Source organism: Pezoporus occidentalis, unplaced genomic scaffold, assembly GCF_034315485.1.
Source record: "Pezoporus occidentalis ecotype Australia unplaced genomic scaffold, CSIRO_AGI_Poc_V1 ctg69, whole genome shotgun sequence".
NCBI lineage: Eukaryota > Metazoa > Chordata > Aves > Psittaciformes > Psittacidae > Pezoporus > Pezoporus occidentalis.
This window is the reverse complement of record NW_026916041.1, coordinates 458154-477935: the sequence shown is the minus strand read 5'-3', so window position 1 is coordinate 477935 and position 19782 is coordinate 458154. Positions and strand designations below refer to the sequence as shown.

At 41.1% G+C, this 19782-nt stretch overlaps 1 protein-coding gene across 1 annotated transcript in view; it reads right to left on the bottom strand.

Annotated features, from left to right (window-relative positions):
- The window catches only part of PKIA (cAMP-dependent protein kinase inhibitor alpha), a 44609-nt gene extending 32783 nt beyond the window's left edge, over positions 1 to 11826 (bottom strand). Inside the window, exon 1 of the mRNA XM_062641586.1 lies at positions 11749 to 11826. The gene's annotated coding sequence lies outside the window, so the exon portion shown is untranslated. The remainder of the gene's footprint in view (positions 1 to 11748) is intronic.
- Positions 11827 to 19782: the final 7956 nt, after the last annotated feature.

Below are 19782 nucleotides of genomic sequence, written 5' to 3'. Positions count from 1 at the left end.
CTATACAGATTTGTCAGGACTGTCAGAAAAAGACCTAGGCATTCCCATTCTCTGTATCACCATTCCAATTTCCATAGAAAGGATGTGTACTTGCGCACAGTCCAAGTAGTTGTGGTGTTGATGTTCCAAGTGCTGATGATGAGGCACTCAGCTTGGCATTTTAGAGCTTATTCCAGTCTTTGTTTATTCCTCCTGTTTTCAAAGAGGAAAGGATTTTCAGAGGATGACAAAGGATTCTTCAGGAGTAACTGGTTATTGTCAGACACAGCTGTGTGCAGATTCCCCAGGTGAAACCAAGCGAGTACAAAAGCCAGAAGGTGTTTTCATTACCATCTGCATGAAGCTCACTAAACAAGCAGTAAATAAGGATGGAGAGAGACTGAGAAAGTGACCTATGTATTGCTCAAAACCTAACCAAAGCAGAAATGCACTTGAAGGAAGATGACTTGAATTAAACTTGTGAACACTTACCCCTTTCAGTGACCAGGCACACCAGCATTCAGCATGGCCTTGCATGCAATCTTACTTATAGAAGCACAAGGATACTCACTTCATTTATGTCTCACCATCATGGATGACATCCATGACACCTTAAATAATCAACAACTGTGGTCAAACAGGTTTTAAACCACACTCAAGGTTAGGAGATGAGACCCTTTTCACAAGCAGCTGATTACAGGGAGGTACGTAACAGCCACCTCAACATTTTTTCTTTATCCTTAACCAGCTTCCTTTCGATCTCTTTTTATATACTTGATCACTTGTAAACTAAAGACTTCTGAATCAATGCTTTCAGTAGCTGAAAGGATTTTAAGAATCTTCTGATTCCCATGTAATGTTAACTTCCCACAATTAATGCTTCTTTTTTTCGGCTGCTTTTAGCTTTCAAAGGCTACTCCTGTATGACAGAAACCCATATTCTTTACTATTTAATCCTGGTGAATCTTTTCATGCCTCCCTGAACACTTTTTTATGTAATGATACAACAGCTGAGTTGACTATAAACAGCCTTCATGCCAAGTTTTTGGCTTTAAACGAGCTGGCTAGTTGAAGAGGAAAGTAGGAACCTAAAAGAAAAGCGAAAGAAAGCAAAAAACCCAAGACAGAATCTTTTTTGTTCCTTAGTTTGAAAGAAGTTCTTACAAACTTTATGCCCAAACTGTAAGACAGAAGCACCTGACTACCACACAAATGCATACACATGCAGAAAAGGAAAAGGAGAGGAAAAGTTCAGAGTACAGATCACACCTACCTTTCCTTATGGTCACTCAAGTTTTGCTTTACTAATCTTTATAAAAGGAACTACTTCTTCCCCCATATTGGTCTCACACTCATTAGTTCCAGAGATTTATTCAGAAAGACCTTCACTAGATCCACCTCCCATTCTTCTCGTGACAGTTAACTACTATTTACGTTATCCTTTCCAACCTAAGCACATCTATGTCCTTACATATTCAAGAATATCCTAAGACAACTCTTGGTGAAAACAAAAGCCTACTATTTTGGCCACTGTTAGTAAGAACCTTAATTACTTTTATAAATTAACACTACCATAGGGAGAATCAACAAAATTAAGATGCTGAACTATGACTTCCCTTGGATTTTCACATCACATCTTAACACAAAACAAACACTGTTGAAAGCCTCTAAATTGTTACTACAAAAGCCATGATGCTCCCAATTATTTCTGTATATTTGCCTTCCTTGACAAGGCCTTCAAATGTGCTCAGAGAATAGAGATAAATTAGAACACTTCACTGGAATTACTGCTCACTAAGCAGAGCGGGAATACTTCAGAAAGGGGGTGGAAAGCTGAAATTTTTTCAACAGAGAAAACTACAGATACGGTAAGTGTTCAAGAAGAGTGTCACGGAAGCAACAGCAGTTGAAAGATCTCACAGGAAAGCTTCCACCATTTTCATCAGTTTAAATAGGAAAAAAAAAAAGACAAATTAACTGAAAATCTGGCCTGCCTCAACAGCAACCCCATCAAGGGAAAGACAGGTAAACTAAAAAGTTTCTAATAGAGTTTATTTTTTAAACAATATTCATATTACCTACTGGAAAGTGGCACCTAACCCATACCAATTCCCAGACCAAGTTTTTGGACTTGCTCAGGACAAGCTGATACAAGCCAAAAACGTACCAAAATCCTTGGCAACAGTTTAACAGTCATACATGAAACTGTTCTAGTGCTCAGCAGCACTTGCAGTGTTTAACTTAAAGCAAAGAGTACAACTCTAATCCTACTGATACCTGTTCCATATAAACAAAAACCCCTCAAAAAAAACCCATACTTGTCACCAAAATTCAGACAAGATAGATTTGTGGAAGAAGACACTGAAAAGCAGCCCTGAGCGGAGAATATAATGGATCACTACAAAGTGCAAAGACACAGGCAACTGCTCCTCTCACAAAGAGCTGGATCAAAGAACTTACTTGCCAAAAGCATACCTAGACACCAAAACAAGGTGCACAGGTAGTGCCTAAGGCTCAAAAACCACAGTGTTCAGTTATTAGCTCAGATCACACACCCTGGAAAGCAGAAAAAACTTAGCATGTTTTTGGTGCTTTTTCCTCCCACTGCATTATGAAATTAATGCAACATACAACTACAGGAAGATAGGCAGTCATTTGGATACCGATCCCAGAACAGTGCTAAAGTTTTCTTCTTTCCAGAATTCTGCCCTGGAGTTTGCTGAGGAAATTATAAGTATTTGTTTAAGGTATGCAATCTGTTAGTCTCCAAAGACATGAACAAGAGAGTAGTTAAGAACACATATTTATAAAATAGTGTACTACCAAGAGAGACCAAACTATAAACTCAAACTTTACTTACTGACAAAATTCAGCTAAAGAAAATGTATTTGCAGAACTTGCAAAAGAAATACCTGTGCTGGCTTAGCCAGCTCAAGACGGCTAGAGGAAGACAGAACAAAAATGCTATCAAAGACTGGGCTTGGAGGATCTAGTAAGCATACAAAAAAACCCAAACATTTGCATAGTGTGTTGTACCCTGGAAACACTGCTTAAGAAGAAGAGCTGCAGCCTGTAACGGATGAACGGCCTTCAAAAATTGCTTCTATGAGGCACGAAAGCGATAAAGAATTTTCCACTTAGAAGGAAATGGCATGGTTCAGCTTGCTGTAGCAGTCACCAGGAATCAGTACCTTTGTCAAGAGATTAGCATAAATAACGCCTTGATCTCAGTCTTAGCAGCCATACAACTGTGGGAAAACAAGGTTTAAGTAACAGCTTTCATCCCTTGCTAATGTTATCACTGAAAATGGGAGTGCTGTAAAGTGTTTTGAAGATCTTCCATGATGAAAGGTTCTTCATAAGTAATACATTTCCCCAGTATCTAAGAGGATAACAGAAACAAATCTTGCTATTTGGTCTGTATAGCAATTGCATAAATATGCAAAGAATACAATTGAGAAGTATGCTCTCCTAGAGCAACAATTAGCTAATGCATCATACCATGTAAAATTATCTTCATGCAATTCCTTCTTCACATGCTAATGAAATCAGTCCCCATTATTAGCTTTTGATATATTAAAAGCCTACTGTTACATGAACATATAAAGAATACTAAAGTATTCAGTGAGGAAGTGATGTTACATGCTTAAATTTCTTACGCAGTATATGTATTCTGCTGGGTGCATGGCTAACACGTTCATCTTCTCTAAATACCCATTCTGACTTTACTAGTTCTAGTTTTTTTTCCCCACATACTCCAATTCTTACATGCATTAATAAATCCTGTTCTCTTATTTTTTGCTTGCCATGTTGGAGCTCACAAACATTAGCCGAAATCTGTAAAGCTGCCATTCATCCCACTAGTTTAAAAAAAGGGTAACACAAAACAAAGGCTTATGACCGAGTCTCTCTAGCTCTATAAGGCTACACACTACAGTCTGCTCTTTCTTACATTTAAAAGACATTCTTTTTATATCCAGCTATCAACTTATAACATTAATGGCACCATTTTTTTTCTGGTCACACAAATGTATTATTGTCCTGATCTTACAATGCAAATGAAGTTAACATGGACACAAGAGATTTGTCCAAATGAAACATGTAATTAGTAACTGAGGAAAAACAAAACAAAAAACAAAACAAACAAACAAACAAAAAACAACAAAAAAAAAGCATAGTACAGGAAAAAAAAAAAAGAAGGAATGGAACAAATAGGAATTATCACGCTAGTAAACAGAGTTCCTAAGTTCTGACTGTTGCTCATAAGACACACATCTGCAAGAAGTACATAAAAAAGTGACAATGAATGGAGTATGGAACAGAGTCCATGCATGCAGAAAGAATAAATACACCAAGACAACTCCATTCCTGAGGGGAAAAAAAAGAGAAGATAGTAAGATACGTGAAAACATGACTTATGAGAAACTGAAAAGGAAATGATTATTTAACATTTCTAACATCGTGACAATAAAAAGGGCCTGAAATTAAATCATTAGGCAACAAATTTGAAGGCAAAACAAAAAGACTTACTTCCCTGCACTCTGCATGTACTGAATCATACAAGTGCCAAAGGATATTGTGGAAGCTGGGACTACAAATCAGATCAACCAAACACGTTCAGTGAGAACACAATGCCCCCTGTGATGAAATGTAATAGTGCAAACATTACTTCATGCTCACAAAACTAAATCAATGCTGAGCACCAAACAATAGGATACTGCATCAAAAGCTGATTACTACATTTAATTTATACATTACTTTTTTAAGCATCCTTTCCTGGAATTTTGCAAGTGGTCTGATTTTAATAACTGATTCATATTCTTACAGGCTATGCCTACAATATGCCACACAGCTCTGCTGAACAAGAAAAGGGGTTTGTCCATTCTATACACTTTGAATGGATATTTGACAGTTACCATTCTACTGCTAACACCTATTTTTTTATTTACTAGCTGTACTAAACCCAAGCAATGCCATCGTCATGCAGCACAGGGAACAAAATAAAGTTTTCGTATGTATTTTATAAAAACAAACAAACAAACAAACAAACAGAAAAAAAAAACAAGCAAAAAAACCCAAAAGAGAGACACCCACCCTAATATTTCCAAAGAGCTTTTGGTAAAACTTACATTATAAAAACATGAAAATGTGTCCTTTTTTTTTTTAAACAGTGTATAGCAGTATTTTCTCAGAACTTACTAGGAAAACGCAGATATCAAGAAATTTCTATGCCTTAAAGCAAGCACCTTGGGAAGTTCAGAAGTAGCAGAGTGTTTATCCTGACTGCCCTTTTAAACTGACATCTCACTTAAGTGACAATGATAGCAAACTGCCACTTAACATCAAGAAATTCTCTTGGTACACTTGTGGACAGATGATTTCAAAGTAGAAATACATTCTTAATTCCTACTTTAATCAGGTTAGACAAAATAGAATTATGGAACCATAGAATAGTTAGCGTTAGAAAGGACCTTAAAATCATCTAGTTTCAACCCCCCTGCCATGGGCAGGGACACCTCACACTAAACCATCTCACCCAAGGCTCCCAAGCGTACCAACCCAAGCATATCAACCAAGCCACACAGCTTGGTGTCATCAACAAACTTGCTGAGGGCGCACTCAATCCCACTGTCCATGTCAGCGACAAAGATGTTGAACAAGACTGTTCCCAACACCCATCCCTGAGGGACACCACTCGTTACTGGTCTCCAGCCGGACACTGAGCTATTGACCACAACTCTTTGAGTGCAGCCATCCAGCCAGTTCTTTATCCACCGAGTGGTCCATCCATCAAATTGATGTCTCTCCAATTTAGAGACAAGGATGTCATGCAGGACAGTGTCGAACACTTTGCACAAGTCCAGGTGGATGACGTCAGCTGCTCTACCCCTGTCCATCAGTTCTGCAGCCCCATCATAGAAGGCCACCAAATTGGTCAGGAAGGATTTCCCCTTAGTGAAGCCATGCTCTCTGTCATCACCCACCTTGTCATTTATCATGTGCCTTAGCATGCCTTCCAGGAGAATCTGCTCCAAGATTTTGCCAGGCACAGAGGTGAGACTGGCTGGTTGTAGTTCCCCGGGTCATCCATTTTCTCCGTCTTGAAAATGGGGGTTACCCTTTTTCCAGTCTTCAGGAACTTCACCTGACTGCCACGATTTTTCAAATATGATGGACAGCGATTTAGCAACTTGATTCGCCAGCTCCCTCAGGACCCACGGATGGATTTCATCAGGTCCCATGGACTTGTGTATGCTCAGGTTCTTAAGATGGTCTCGAACCAGATTCTCTCCTACAGCGGCCCTAAGGTCTTCATTCTCAGTCCCTGCGTCTGCCTTCCAAGACTTGGGTGGTGTGATCAGAGCATTTGCCAGTGAAGACCGAGGAAAAGAAGTCAAGAACCTCAGCCTTATCCAAATCTCCAATAAATTATTAATGAATAAATTAATCTATCAAAGGCAACTTTGGAAAGTTCCAGAACAGAATTATTAGGCAGAACTCTAGAAATTCTTTAAAAGTAAAGCTGAGAATCCAAGTCACTCATTAGATTGTATGAAGAAAACCGGGAACTGATGGAACATTTGGTTACCTAAATTTGGTTTAGTCAGTTTAGAACTGATTTTTCCCATGAAAAAAAATATAAAAATTAGGAGATACTTGTGTTGAAGGCTATCATTTCCTTTCCCTTGCTTTGCAGTGTAACAATTCTGCTTTTGGGTCATGGCCTGAAGGAGTTCACATTAATTGAGTTCAAGCCTTCTGCGCTCTCTGTAGAGAATCTGTGCACTCATGCTTCTTGCAGTTCTTCAGGTTGATCAGCTATACATGTAGCAGCAGTCATTTTCACTGAACACCTTGTGAGGGATTCACTAACAGCTTTCTCATTAAGCATCACAGCTTTGACTCTCCTGTGAAGTTTACTTCTACCTATGAAAAATCAATGAGCAGAGATGCTGAACAGGAACCACCTTAAGGCTGCTACTGCTAAAGTAATAATATCCTTTACCAATATGATCCACAGTATTTTAAGTGAGGTTTAACATGTACTATAAACAGTATCATGGAAGGACCATTAATAAGTATCTGTGCTATTTTAAAACAACAGGTGGTGAGATCGTTTCACCATAGTTATGTGCTCACCATATGTGTAAGTGGAAATTCTGTAGGTGGTAGAAGGCAAATGAGTGAATAGTTAGCAAATATATATATTATATAATATATATAATTATATAGATATGCTAAGATGTATGTGATCTCATTAAAGCTGCAGCACATTTTACAGGCTAGCAAACAGCTACCAAGATAACTTCTGATATGCCTCTGGGTCTTTAGGAACAGTTGCAAGAGCAAATATATGACAAAAAAACGCAACTAAAGTAAGATAAACTAATATTGTATGTTGGAGTTAGACCTACTTGCCTATTACATCTGATGAATTATTTGGACGTTAGTGCAGAAAGGGATGTACAATTGTGAAAAGACCAGCCAGTTGCTTTAAAACACTTCTGAACGCAGGGCAGTTTAAATTGTCCATGGGTCCGGTAAAGCCAAATAACAGTAACATAGCCAATTTTAAAATTCATTTTAATAAAAGTTAGAAAAAAACCCACAAATGCTACTGGAGAGAAATAGACACTGGCTGGCACAGAAATTCTTCCACTGCAACTCTTCTGCCAAGTTGATATTTTATACTTGGTTCACCCACGGAAGAAGGGGAGAGATACCCTGGAATCATCTTACCACCACAGAAATGCAACCAGCTCAGAAACGCAGCTTATTTTCAGTATGTTAGGGAGGACAAATAATACTACTATAGCTTATTCATTCTACGGTAAGAATTAAGGGAAGAAAAATGAATTTATATGATCTGGCTTTGGCTGGGACATTTGCACCAACTCCCTTATGAGAGTCCATTTTATGTTACTTTCTCCTCTGATATGTTTATATTTAAAGACACATATCCAGGGATATACACTGGAAGCACAGAGTTCTTGTACAATCTGATTCTTTCTTTTACAATGTTGTTTTAATAGACTCATTTTATGAGAGTATACAATATGAAGACTTTCTTGAAACTAGCCTCTCAATGCATCATGAAACTAATACATATAAATGGATTCATGCTTGTGTCATCACATGCAGTCCTCTTAAAGAGGAAGGCTTGAATCAGTTTGCCTTTGCAATAAGCATACACAAACTCCGCGCTTCTCTCTCCATATTTCTGATATTAAACTCAAGTGCACAATACCTGGGTTGTGAAGTGCTGACTTATCTGACTGGGTTGAATTCAAGATGAAAATATACTCAATGTCTGCCTTGCTCCCACCACTAATCTATTATAAATGGATAAAACTCTCAGTTCTCCTTAGCAATTGCTACCTTTGCAATTGACTGGCCACTCACATAAAGATCTTTTACTGACAGTAATAAGAGTCCAACATGAAATCCATTTGCGTAGTAGGAGAAAAAGTACGCCTGACATTTATTTCTCATATGGATTTTTTTTCTCACCTAGAAACGTTATCTGCTGCATATAAAGGGCATGCATTTGGAAAGTGTCAATGTATTTGTTCTTCAGAGGAAGAATTTGCATCACTACTGTTAAAACACTTTTGACTGTTTGCACATGCTAAAGTACACAGTTTTAAATTCACTGTGTATTATCCATCCACTCCCACCCTGCTCAAGCCTTCCTTTAAAGAATTATTAGTTTAGGGAAAATAATCTAACTCAAAGCCTAGTAACAATATAACTGAAAAACTACATGGTTGCTCTGGAATCTGGTTATTTCAGTTAGTTCAAAAAGCACATAGAAGCACCAGCTCTAAACATTCTCATATCGAACACATATTACCCAAACTATTTCGTTTCAGCCTTTGGAAAGGGCCACAAGTGAAATAAAACCTCTGCAACTGCAAGTGTGTTCAAGGTTACTGGGGTTTCCAGTTTGCTCTAAGGAAATAAGCCTTTTCACAATCATACCCATCTGGCCCTCACTCATAAATTTGGTCAAATGAACCTGCTAGTTCAAAAGCAGACTGCAGCCTAGAAATCTCCAAGATAATTAAGCTCTTACAAATTTAAAGAACTAACTCAGATAAAGAGTTCCAAAATAGCAGACCCTCTGAGGAAAAGGCAGCTAAATCTCAGCTGCTACCCAGCCTGTCTGGCATCACCAGCTGGCCAACCAGGCTGTTCTTCCAGTCACCAGGGCTGTTGCCCCAGATCAACCATAATAAAGATGCTTCTCTTTTCTTGAAAGAGGTATTGAAGTCACAGTAACAGAAGGAGGAAGAGGAGTTCTGGAAAAGAAGTCTGCAGAAAGTGGATTTACATCAGCTGCACCACTGAACTAAATTCACACTGATAATTAGATATATATTTTTAATATGGGCACAGGCACATGCACTCTTTCATTTTACATGACTACACCACCTGAATTTGCAGTACACATAAGATAAAACCAAAAACAATTCAAGTTTTCCATGTCAAACCAATCAGACATACATTCACATATGTGATAATGTACAGCTCTTGGGCAGATACTTCTTCATCCCCAACACCACATTGTTTTAGAACATACTAACTAACAGTCTTTAACACACTTTTTTTTTAGGTTTGCAAGGAAGCACAAACAGTCAAACTTATTGTGCTAACTGCCATCAACATTAGCAAGTTCTCATACTATGCTGTTTGCAAAAACAGAACAGGAGACCATTACTCAATGCTCCTTTCAGTGAGGAAATGGACTTTCTATAGAATGGGTGGACTAATCCAAGAAGCATCTGAACTCAGCTACATGTTCGGGTTTTTTTGTTTGTTTTGGCTTTGGATTTTTTTTGTCTTGCTTGTTTTCCTTCAGCCAAAGGCAATTAGAGGAGAAATGGGCAAATGACTACAATACTACAGCAGCTGAGCATGCCAGCCATGCTCTTTTCTTTCTAGAAAAGAAAGGAAGAAGCAGTAGACATACCACAACTCAGACTCCCAAGTCTTTTACAAGAACAAAGTAAACGTTTGGTAGATGAAACAAGACGGGTTTGATGGAATGAGGTTTTGGGCCTTTTCTTCTAGCTTGAAATGCATACATTGGATATGCTACAGAGTGCTTAAAAGGGAGAAGTTTATTTGGGCTCACAGTTAATGACTGTTCTTCAGAGCAGAGATTTGTCTGTTGAACTGATTTTCTGACACCACAATTCACCAGTTATGCTCTGTTTCAGCCTTATGAAGCTTCAATTGTCTTTTATACACATTTCCCATTTCTGTTGCCATCATTTGCCCTCTCTGTACCCTGCAACAGTACTGACACACATGTATTTAAGCATGTCCCAGAAATGACAATAGATCAAGCAACCACCTGTTACCTCCCTAAATATTGCCCCTATCACTCTAGCACCATGACCAGAGGCTTCAACCACAAATGGGAATCCCACAGCTGTACAAGCTGCTCTGTGAACACACGGGATAACAAGACCTTTTAAGATGAACATACAAGTATACAGATATTGAATAAGATAACCTTCAGCTTCTAATACCCTTCTTTTTTTTTCATTAAGAACAGATTAACATCCTATCCTTTTCTTCCAAGAGGCGCAATCATTGTTTTTGCTTCCAAACCACATAGAACCATTAACCATTACTACATGCAGATAGTACCCATTGTAATGATCTGCCTCTGCACGATAACCCCGGCCTCCTACATTGAAATGCCTTCTTTAGACCAACCTTTTTAGAGCAGAACAAAGGGAAAACAAAACCAAAAATCATCAACATAACACTCAAAAACATAGGCCAGGCAGATTTTTTTTCCCTTCTACACTAATTCAAAAGATTCATCAAGTGCCAATACCTGTGTACGTATGGCAAATCATGTGCAATGTAAATGGCCAAGCTAAAACGCTGCATGTACTCATTTTTCCACTTCTACAGGTGATATGATGGAAGACCAGCTCACTAATTCTTCCATTTCGCAAACAAAGGCATTTTAATTTTGCTATTTTGTCCCAAACCTCGTGCTAGATGATAAAAACGGAAAAAGGGAAAAAACACAGACAGAAATCCCCGAAAAAGTCAACAGAATCCATTTTGGTTCTGCAACTTCATTACTCCCTTTAGCGAAGCGATTTCCAAATCCAGGAATGTAAATGAGGCGACAACCTTCTCTGGTTGTGCTCCCCTGAAACCCCTCTGCCCTAAGATGTCTTCCCGCCACCTGAGGAGCGCGCACCGGACTAGAGAGTGGGAGGAGAGCGGGAGCACGGCCCTCCACCTGTCGCAGCGCTGCACACTCCTTCCCCGCTTCCGCGCCCGTCCTGTGCCACACCACAAACAAAATGCCTCCTCCACGCCACTGAATCTCTCCTGACAAGGGCAAGAAAAGCAGCTCGGGCTGCCGAGCAGAGCGCTGGCACGGAGCGACCGCGCGCGCTGGCAGTAAAAGATAAAACGCAACACTGGCGCTTCTAAGAGGGCAGTCTTTCTGCTTCAGGAGGGAGCCACAAAAGGAGAAAGGAGGAGGAGGCTACGTACCTCAGCACAGCTCCAGACCCTTCCTGCAAACATGCAGCACGGCTGCTGTTTCCCGAGCTGTTAGTCCGACCCGGCGGGGCCTTCCCCGCGCTCGCAGCGCGCGGGCGGGCAGGCAGCGGACAGCCGGGCAGGCCGACGCGGCAGGCTCCCAGCGGCAGCACCGCGGCTCTCCAACCGGGCAGCGCCGCAGCGCACGCCACCAGCCCCCGCGGCTCGGCTCCCGCAGCTCCCGCTCACCTTTTAGGGACCGACTCAGCGCATCTTCCTCCCTCTCTCCCTTCCTCCGTCCGTCCTACAGCGCTGCCAGTAGCGGCCGGAGTCCCCGGGCTCGGTGAACCGCGGTGCCCGGCGCTATCCCCCCCCCTCAGCCGGCAAGAGCTCGCGCTGTCTCCTCACCCCCACATCGCGCCAGCAGCAGCTGTGGCTCCTAAATTCACAGCGCTCTGGCGGCATGAAGTCATCCTCCCCGCCCCCTACCCGGGCCGCCGCATTCTGCTCCCGCCGCGGAGGGGGAGACGGCCCCTCCGCCCGGCCGCTCGAGCGCCGCGAGGCCTTGGCGCTCCACCCTCACCAGAGGGGCCAGCATTCCCATGGCTCTACACAAACCCCGCTGCCTGAGGATCTGCGAGGGGCGGCACGGTTTCCTCGTCGGTGCTGCTGCGGGTTGGGAGTCCCTCCCCTAGCACGGCGGCAGGATGGGCCGCTCCGCCCCGCGCCAGGTTTTTCCTCTCGGGATTCCCGTTAGCGGCCCCGTTCCAACTGCCATCTCTGTGTCAGGTGACGAGGGTGCGAGGCCCTACCCGGCTCGGCCGTACCGCACTAAGCGGCGGCGAATGGGGACAGACTGGCTCCCGCAGCGCTGTAGGGCTGGAACCAAGAGAGAGCCTTCCTCCGGGAGGGCTCAGTGTTTGTGTGTGTATATTTTGAAGGAAAATCCGCTGCAATCCGTCGTGCTGATGCATGGGAGCGCAGCTCTTCCCCTCCTCTCCCGGCCTCAGGGCGCGCAAGCTCTGCGCAGCCTGTGCGCCTAAAATTTCACCTGTTCCTGGGGTGGGGGGGAGTTTCTTTGCCAGTGGCACTTGCTCTGTGCTTAGGAGGAGAGAGAGAGGAAAGGCACAGCGTTCAAGGTCACCAGGACACACTTCTCCCTTACCAAGGGCGTCCTGGTATTTTTAAGACCACCAGTAGGCAGCAAGTCTATTTTTGTTACTTACAGAGTGCTGTGCATGTGCTCGGTAACTGACAGGCTCGTGAAGAAGGCCTGGATTCCTGTCACAGTGTACAATCTCCTGAACCCATCCCATATGCAGGGCAAGCACAGCTATGCTGCTGCATCGATAACGCCAGGCAGGCCAGTTCAGGTAGATAACGTGTTGCCAAATCACTGTAGCCTCAGAGCTCTTCATGTTTCACAAGCAAGGCGGGGCTGTGTCTGGTCAAGAAATGTCCTGCTGGAAGAGCTCCCAGGAAAACACAAAACACAGGTGTTTCCAAGGCACGTTGCTCTGTTGGCCAGGTAGCGATGTGCCTCAGCAAGGTTTTGCAGTAGACCTGAACAGTAAATGCTAATTGTTTCCATGGTGCTGAGGTCTGAAACAGGAGAAGAGCTGCCACAGCAGCCTGGACATAGATGTGATGGTTTTCTGTAGTGGTAGGGGAAAGCAGAAATAGGGAGAGGAATCTCATAAAGGTAATAATCTTTCTTTCTTACGTAAATATAAAAACTTGCAGCCTGAGTTCCCTTTTGGAAATTCATTCTGTTTACTTTTTATAGTGGTTGCTACCCAGGGAGGTTGTGGAGTTTCCCTTTCTAGAGACATTTAAAATCCTCCTGTATGTGTTCCTATGTAACCTGCTCTAGGTGCCCCTGCCTTGGCAGGGGGGTTAGACTAGATGATCTCCATAGGCCTCTTGCAACGTTAATGATTCTGTGATTCTTTGGTTATGGTGGGGCTTTTAACTGTGCCAGTGTCTCTTACTTGGTTCCTTGTTACCTGTACAGTTCTACAGCTGCACTAATTTTGGGCTGCTGTTTACAGTGTGTTAGGTTAGGTTATTAAAAGTTTATTTCCACATACACAGAGGAACTCAAGGGCATGTGAGCATACAGGGGAACCCCAATAACCAGGTCAGAGGAGGGCAGACACTTCCCAGCCCCTGCCAGGGCTGTCCCAGGGAGCCTCAGCCCCATGAGGCTTGGCAGGGTGGGAAGAACAACACACCCAGCAGCTCTGTGTGTTGCAGATTGAGGGGGTTACAGCCTAGGGTTAGAGGACACATGATGGGATGCATAATAGGAAGAGCATTTGGGGATTGTACAAGGGTTATCGTGGGATGTTTAGGGCAAGAGCCAAAGTCGAGGAAAGGAAAGGATCAAGATAATACGGAAATGAGCAAGTGTGGGAAAATAGTGGGGTGAGGAGGTAAGTAGGGCTCGTCCTGTGTAAATGGGCTGCTGGTCAGTATGCTGTCTGGCTATGCTCCATGCCTGATCAAACATTCAAATCAAATTAGATTGTGAAAATAAATAATAAACAGTAAAATATGCATCACTTGTAAAAATGTAAAGAAATTCTGAAATAAAGTAGTTGAGCTTTGTTTTAGTGATCATGGGGTGAAAAAGCTAGTCTCTCTCCCTCAAATTGAGTTTTCCTGATAATTGCTGGCTGGACTAAAGAGTGGAGTGAAGGAGAAACAATTAAAGAGAATGAATGAATGTATATAAATGGGTGTTACCATTTCTACAGTGAACTTAAAACTAACAGTGTTTTCACGTCAGAGGAGTTTTCACGTCAGAGGAGTAAATCTCCATCTAAAGGTAATGGAAAGAAATAATATAAAATCTCAAAACTATTTTGTATAGACCACAAGGGTTGGTAAAAGCAGATCTAATTTACAAGATGTCTGACTAATGAAGGCATGTATTACATGGAGAACTGTTGTGATTTAGTCCACATAGGCAGCTTAGCCCCACTCATCTGCTTGCATGCGATCCCATGCAAAGGGATGGGGAAGAGAACAGCTACTTCGAAAGACAAACACCATCGGTCCAAACATCCCCCACTTCTTCTTCCCCCAGCTTTGTATGCCAAGCATGATGTCATATGGTGTGGAATATCCCTTTGGTCAGTTGGGTTCAGGTGTCCTAGCTGTCCCCCTTTACAACAACTTGTGCACTCTCAGCCTGCTCACTGGTGGGGCGGTATATGAGGACTTGGCTCTGTGTAAGCACTGCTCAGCAGCAATGAAAAAATCCAGGAACTATCAATACTGTTTTCAGCACAAATCCAGAACATAGTCCCTTGCTAGCTATTATGAAGAAAATTAACTGTACCTCAGGCAGAAGTAGTGCAAGAACATAAGAAAATGTGAGGACCACTGCAGATGGTAGACTTCTATAAATTTTGTATTCTTGAAACTAGGAAAATTGGTTGTACTGAGTATAAAAAAAAAAGAACTCTGATCTCCAATTCCCTTTTTAATTATTTTTTTTTTTTAATGCCTAAATAGCCTACCTCCTCTGGACTTGTGTTAGGTTCTTTTCTTGTGTTCCAAAATTCTAATATTTTTGGAGTCTTTGCACTGCAAGCAAATGTGCCGTTTCCTGGAGAACAATATATAATTATTATAAACACTTTATTTATTACAGTTTGCCATAAGCTTTTGTTTTCTTTTAGTATTAAACTAAGTACTAATATACACTTTAATAACAGTATTCTTTTTTTGTTTCTTCAGACTTCATTTTAAAAAAAGCAAGCCAGTGAATAAACAGTTCTTACAAAATTCTGTCAGTTTTTGTAACAGATCTAGGTAAAAAGTTTACATAAGCATTCAAAAAATGACAGAAGAAACAGTTGTCAGCAGCAGTGCAGCGTAAGATATTGGACATTATTTTGCAATTCCCATGGAGAATACAGTAAGTGCAGTTCCTACTGTATATCAAAGCAGTCTTACTGATGTTGAAATGCAATGAAAGAATGCATGATAAAAATCCTTAGTTATCTCTCTTAATAAGTTAATGTCACCTGAATCCCTCTGAAACCATTTAGATGAAATAATTTCAGGTCCCACAAATAAAAATCATGTACCAAATAAAAATTGCTATAGGCTTTCTACTAAGAAGAAACAGTACTTTAAATATTTTCTGTTGGAAGGATTGCTCCAGAAGATATTTTTTAAAAGCAAATTGGCTGAGCTGTCTCTCTATTTCAATTCCTTACTCTTTCTTTCTTTATTCTTTTGCTGCTGTTATAGCTCGTTATGTATAGGTCTGCCTTCAAGTAAGTTTTTGGACAGTGGGATTGAGCGCACCCTCAGCAAGTTTGCTGATGACACCAAGCTGTGTGGTCCAGTTGATACGCTGGAGGGAAGGAATGCCATCCAGAGGGATCTCGACACGCTTGTGAGGTGGGCTGATGCCAACCTCATGAAGTTTAACCATGACAAGTGCAAGGTCCTACACCTGGGTGGGAGCAATCCTGGGCACAGCTACAGGTTGGGCAGAGAAGAGATTCAGGGCAGCCCTGCCTAGAAGGACTTGGGGGTGTTGGTTGATGAGAAAATGAACATACACCAGCAGTGTGCGCTTGCAGCCCAGAAAGCCAACCTAATCCTGGGCTGCATTAAAAGGAGCATGACCAGCAGGTCGAAGGAAGTGATCCTGCCCCTCTACTCTGCTCTTTTGAGACCTCACCTGGAGTATTGTGTTCAATTCTGGTGTCCTCAACATAAAAAGGACATGGAACTGTTGGAACAAGTCCAGAGAAGGGCCACGAGGACGATCAGGGGACTGGAGCACCTCCCGTATGAAGATAGGCTGAGAAAGTTGGGGCTGTGCAGCCTGGAGAAGAGAAGGCTGCGTGGAGACCTCATAGCAGCGTTCAGGTATCTGAAGGGGGCCTATAAGGATGCTGGGAAGGGACTCTTCATTAGGGACTGTAGTGACAGGACAAGGGGTAATGGGTTAAAACTTAAACAGGGGAAGTTTAGGTTGGATATAAGGAGGAAATTCTTTCCTGTGAGGGTGGTGAGGCACTGGAATAGATTGCCCAGGGTGGTTGTGAATGCTTCATCCCTGGCAGTGTTCAAGACCAGGTTGGACAAAGCCTTGGGTGACATGGTTTGGTGTGAGGTGTCCCTGCCCATGGGAGGGGGGTTGGAACTAGATGATCTTAAGGTCCTTTCCAACCCTAACTATTCTGTGATTCTATGATTCTAAATTAAGTAAATGAACACATTTTTTTTCAGTTGGTTGTATTTATAAGGTGTAATATTTGTGACAAGAAATAATGACCCAGAAGTAGTATGATAATAAAGAGCACTGCAAGAGGAACTACAATGCCACCGATACCCAAATAGACTTTCTATAATTAAAACCATCATCAAGGAAATATATTCAAAGTAGTGATACGTGTTTGCAATAATTTCTAAACCATTTGGGAAGGAATAATTATTTAAGTAAAGGCCTGCTGATTACTTGATAACTATCAAAATAATATGAATTAAAAATTAAACCGTTCATACTGCATTCTGTACATTAGTTTCTAATCTTCAACAACAGGAATTTTTAAGTAATATAATTTGGTTGTAAACAGTTTAGAATAACCAAACTCGATGCAGACTTCATCTGCCATTGTTTGTCAGTATCCTTCTCTTAATGCTGGTTGCATATTTTCTGAGTCAAGGAAACTTAAGTTTTCAAGGTAGGGACTGTCTCTGTTTAGACAATGTTGTTAGGCACTTGCAAAGTGCATTAATGATAATTTGTGGCACTTGTATCTTTACTACAGTGTTTTGACTTTTATGTACAGCACCCAGTTCTACCCTGAGTATACAGGGGTAGTGTCTGTCCCTTCGCCTCCTGACATCAGTAGGAACAGACGTATTACTTTTTCCCCCCCCTGGGGCTTCCAGCATTGTCTTGGTACAAAGGATTCTGATTTTCTTAACGCTTTAATAGCAATCTGCTTCCATTTTCTCATTTTCACTGTCAGCTTATACATTTTCATTGTCATTGCTTTCTTATACATTTTCTAAACTTTGTAGGAGTAATAGTCCTATAGTGGCATTTTCTGTGCTTAAAAATACATTACTAGCATTGCAATATAAGGCAACCTTCCAAGTGGGAAAAGTAGCTTATAGGAATATAATGCTGTTATAACGCATATGCCATAAGGGGGGAAATTAAGATTGTACTAGCATTCTCAATTCTGGCAGCCATAATGTTTTCTGAGTGCTGACTTGTCAACCTTAATTTTTTCAGATTTTTAGATGTAGTATATGGAATATGTTCTTTTTAAAGAAAAAAAAAGCAAAACCAAAACTGCCATGTGACAATTCTGACACCTACAAAGGTCTTCAGTATGTTTACTTCTGTGAATGGCTAAATAGTGATCTAGTAAAAGTTGCCCTGACCATGGCAGGGAGTGTGGATTAAATGATCCAGAAAGGCCCATTCCAACCAATCCATTCTATGATTCTGTGATATTAAAGTGAGATGTAGTACTTCGCCTCTTGATTCCACAAGTATTTGTCAACAATGGCAAAGCAAAAACATGAGAATCTTGACATATCTTATTCATGCCTTCCTCTAACTCCACCTTTTCATCCTCTTGGATCCTCAGTCTAATTCCTGTCTTCAGGTTTCTTGTGCCAGTCCCCACAGACCCCACAGATGTTAGTCATTCTTCCTTCTTTCTGCCTAGCATTCAGCATAACAAATTTTCTAGATCGTAGGATTTTCCACTTCCTAATATATGGTGGAACAAGTAACTAGAGGCTCTGTAGTTCAATCTTACTTCGTCTTCACAACTGCCAAGTGTCATTTTGGTGTGTCACCATATCCCTTAATCTCTTTCTGAAAAGCCTGAGCCAATGTACTCTTAGCAGAACCCTTTCCCTGCTCATATCTCCTTTGTATTTGAACTTCGTATCTTCCTTTTCCATGCAGTATGGTGCCAGATAGATGGAGTTGGCTGTCAGAGCACAAAAGAGGTGGAAACTTCCCAGGCTAGCAGCAGGCTAAGCAGTTAATTAAAAGTTCTACTGGGTCTGCTCTGAAGCATGCTTTGTGAGAGTGGGCTTTCAAAAGTGGTTTTTGCTAAAACTCCCCAATTCTCTCTAAGCATGTTTTCAGGGTATGTTTGAATCTGAACAGTTAATTTAGTTCTTCATCCAAAGCATGTGGACTAAAGAGAGGCTCATCAGATTTATTTTTGTTTTTGGTTGGAGTTACCCTGACAATTTTTGGAAAAAAGAATTCTGACATTAGAGTACATTTTGAAGCTCATACAGTTCTGAAACTTGCAGATCAAATGGTTAAAATTGTAAAGTTATAATCAAGAATAGAAGGGTCCAGCCCGAAGTGGTCCAATAACTCCTGTAATGGATAGGATATTCTTAGTATATATTTGTGTTCAGTGTCTTCATTTAATTTTTACTTTGATGTCTTTCTGCCTTACTAAATAACTCCCAGGATTTCAGCCTGCAGTCATATTTAGCATTCAGTGTACAGTCTGTATTGCTTTGACTGTCATTGATACAGATTTAAAATTTTGCAAAGTTTCAGTCCTGATCTCCTTCCAGATTTCTTCCCTTACACCTGTTTGTTAGTGGAAGAACCTATTTAAGACTGCAGTCAGTGAGTCCAGGTGCTTATTCTTATGTCCAAGCTTTTAAAAAGGTTCATCTCTCCACTCTTTATTTTGCAATACAGCAGAGAGCATCTTGCAACACAGGTAAGATCTTTAATTCAAAAAATAAATTTTAAAAATAGCTACCAAATGTTTGAGTGCATAACAGGAAAGAGAGATGCAAAGACCGTGAGAGCTGTTAAAACCTGGTGCCTTTGCAGAAGCAAAGAGTTTCACAGCCAAAATGTGCCACAGTGATCCTGTATACTTTCAGTTATCATTTAATGCCAAAACCAGTTAACACCGGCTAAGAAACTTGATACCCCTGTCTGACCAGAGAAAATGCATCTTTTCCTAATCCTACATCTAGCACAACCAGTGACTCAGTTTTTAGGCAGATTTCTCAGTACCGTAATAGCACCTCTAAAACTTTGTCTGAAGCAATTTAGACAAAACATTCACTTTTTATTCTGTTTAATAGTTGTTTTGAAAGCATTCACTTTTTTATTCGTTTAATAGTTGTTTTGATTGTATGTAAGCTATTAGAGTGTATATTAGTTGTATGTTAGCTTTGCTTCTTGTTTCTCTTTCTGTATCCCATTTTGTGAAGCATTCTTGGGCAAAATTTTTCAATTCAGAA